Genomic DNA, 2,801 nt, shown 5'->3' with positions numbered 1-2,801 from the left:
CACACACAATACCTGTTTTAAAGCCAAATGGATGTGAATCTTGTAATTATTATACACAATGTAATCCACATAAAGGCGGGCCAAAAAAAAAAAGAAGCTTCATAACTAAAAATTCAATGAATGTGTCACACAAACAGCTAGAAGTCCCCTTCTGGTTTCAAATTAAGTTAAATAACAATCTTCCTTGGCTAATTTTTTTTCTCTCTTGTAAAACACACCTTCTATGTACAGGATCAGTTTAAATCCCTCCTCCCTCTCAAACACTAGAAAGAATATCCAGGAACATTCTACAATACAAAGTGCCATTAAGAAAGACAAGGAATCTGCCGAGCCAGTGGTGTAACCGCCCTGAAGAAGCTGTGATGGCGTTAACACTGAGGAGAGCCCAGCAAGCAATGGTGCTATGCTTCCCCTCAGGTGTCTCCTCCAACAACTGCATGATTAGTTTGTGGAGAGGTTTGCAGATCTCTGCATAGCCTCCTCCTGTGAGATGCAGAAAATCGAACACGCCGTGGCAAGAGATGGCTCCGTCAAAGTGCACACAGCTTTATCTGTATCAGGAGCTGGACATTCGCAAGCTTTGGCAGGGAACAGCTTGAGAAGCTGGTTCACCTTGGCATTCTTCTGCCTCAAGGGATTGGACTTCTCACCTCGAGGTAACAAACCCAATACAACGATCTTGGCTCGTTACTGCCTTGTTTTGATAAGTTGTACAATGGCCTCAATCTCACCAGTTACCTCTTCTGCTGTATTTTCATGGTTGGTTGTTCCTACCCAGACAACAATGATCTTAGGTGTAACGTTCTCCAATTCACCATTTTTTAGTCTCCACAAAACATGTCTTGTTGTATATCCACCAATTCCAAAATTCGAAGCATGAAGAGGAGAAAAAGTTCTCCCTGTATCTTATATTGTTGCATTAACTGCACCGTGGAGTCTCCCACAAATAGTACACCAGGCTCTGTCTTTACAGTCCAGGCCAAATCTGTTGTGCTGAGACATCCATCTGTCATCTCCTTGAATATCTTCGGCTTCATGTGGAATAGCTGCTGGGTTTGAATCTCCTTGGCTCATTTTACACTCAGGTAGAGTCCTTGCTGGGCCCCAAGCATCCGCAGGTGGCACGTCTGTCGCTCGCTCAGTCCCAGAAGTCCCGCTCCAGCGCGTCCCTCCTCTGGCCCCAGTACCAGCAGTAGTGCCACTATCCCCTCTCTTAATATTAATTTCTCCGGAGGCAGCAAGTTTGCCTTTTACTTCATATTTTCTCCTTGGACATGAGTAAAACTATGAAATGGAAAATCACTAATGGTTCAACTATCAGTTTAATATATCAGTACATTATTTCTGCATTATGTTGATAAGAATGAAATTATCAACATTATATTGGTATTTATAATACATTGAAAACAAAAATATATTCACTATTTGAACTCTGAACGATAGTACCACCTTGGATTCTATTTTCCAAATGAAAAATTGAATATTTACAGAAATAAACTTTACGTTTTTCTATTTTCACCTCTAAGGTTTGAAAATCAACAAGCAGGAATTTACTATCAACAAACACTCATCTTTAAGATTTCTCATTCTTGCTGCTATCAAGTTGGAACTGACTCTTGGCTAAGCCTTCACTGTGTTTCAGAAGTTGTAAATCTCATGAAATAAGATTCTTATCATTCTCCCTGGGAATGGATGGTGAATTCCAGAGAGGTGTGGCCTCTGGGGTCCAGCAGCACAATTCCCTACAGACTAGGCTAGTAGAGCTCCTATCTTAAAAATTCTTTTTTGTTGTTAAATGTATCAAGTCAGCTACAACTCATAGTGACTCTATGAACAATGGATCTGAACCTTGCCATTTCCTGTGCCATCCTCATCCTGATACACTTGAGCACATTAATACAGTCACAATGTTAAGCTATCTTGTCAAAGGCTTTCCTCTCTTTCAAAGATCCTCCACCTTTCCAGGCAGGATGTCATTTTCCTAGGAATGACCCTTCCTAAATTGTGTGAGGCAAAGATTCACCTTCCTTATCTAATGAGCAGCCTGTTTGCGCTTTCTCTAAGAAATGCTTGTTCTCTTGGAAGTCCAGAGGCTATTCAGCACTCTTCCCCAACACCACAATTCAAAGGCGTCAATTCTTCTTCTATCATCCTTATTCACTGTTCAACTTTCATATGCATAACCAGTACTTGAAAATCCCATGGCTTTGATCAGGTACACCTTAGTCTTTAAATGACATCCTTGCTCTTTACCATTTTGGAGAGGTTCTTGACAACAGATTTTCCCAATGCAACATGTCTTGACTTCTTTAAGATTACTCAGATTAAAAGCAGTCTTTTAAAAAATAAACTGCAGAAGAAATGACATATAAATTTTAAAAAAAATTAGTAAGTACTGAAATAACTATGTCGGACTGTGCCGAACAGTTCTCTGAGTACATAGTGAAGGCATAACATGCCCTTCATGGTACTCTCAAACTATCCATTAAATAGACATGAAATATTTGTGGGGAGTAGAAGACATCTCCCTTATTTTTGAAAACTCTGAAAGGGGAGAAAAAAAATCTATTTTATGACACCTACCAAGAGGCTTTGGGTTTTTTATTCAAGTGTCCACTACTTCTGTTGCTAAGAAAAGGTATGCCTTTGTCCATTCCTAGAATGTGTCTCAGCAGGAAACAAAAGACACACTCAGCACAAATTTTAAGATAACTTAATAATGAGTCTACCTATAGATGTATGAGCAAGCTAAAGGGTGTTGAGCACTTTAAAATGGACGAGATGAAGTAGAAGACTGTATT

The 2,801-nt window shown here is 39.7% G+C and overlaps 1 pseudogene; it reads right to left on the bottom strand.

Annotated features, from left to right (window-relative positions):
• Positions 1–256: 256 nt before the first annotated feature.
• On the bottom strand, positions 257–1,074 carry LOC102859353 (annotated as a pseudogene).
• Positions 1,075–2,801: the final 1,727 nt, after the last annotated feature.

Source organism: Elephantulus edwardii, unplaced genomic scaffold (genome assembly GCF_000299155.1).
Source record: "Elephantulus edwardii isolate Elephantulus edwardi_28Jun2011 unplaced genomic scaffold, EleEdw1.0 scaffold00179, whole genome shotgun sequence".
Taxonomy (NCBI): domain Eukaryota; kingdom Metazoa; phylum Chordata; class Mammalia; order Macroscelidea; family Macroscelididae; genus Elephantulus; species Elephantulus edwardii.
This window is presented reverse-complemented; position numbering and strand designations above follow the sequence as displayed.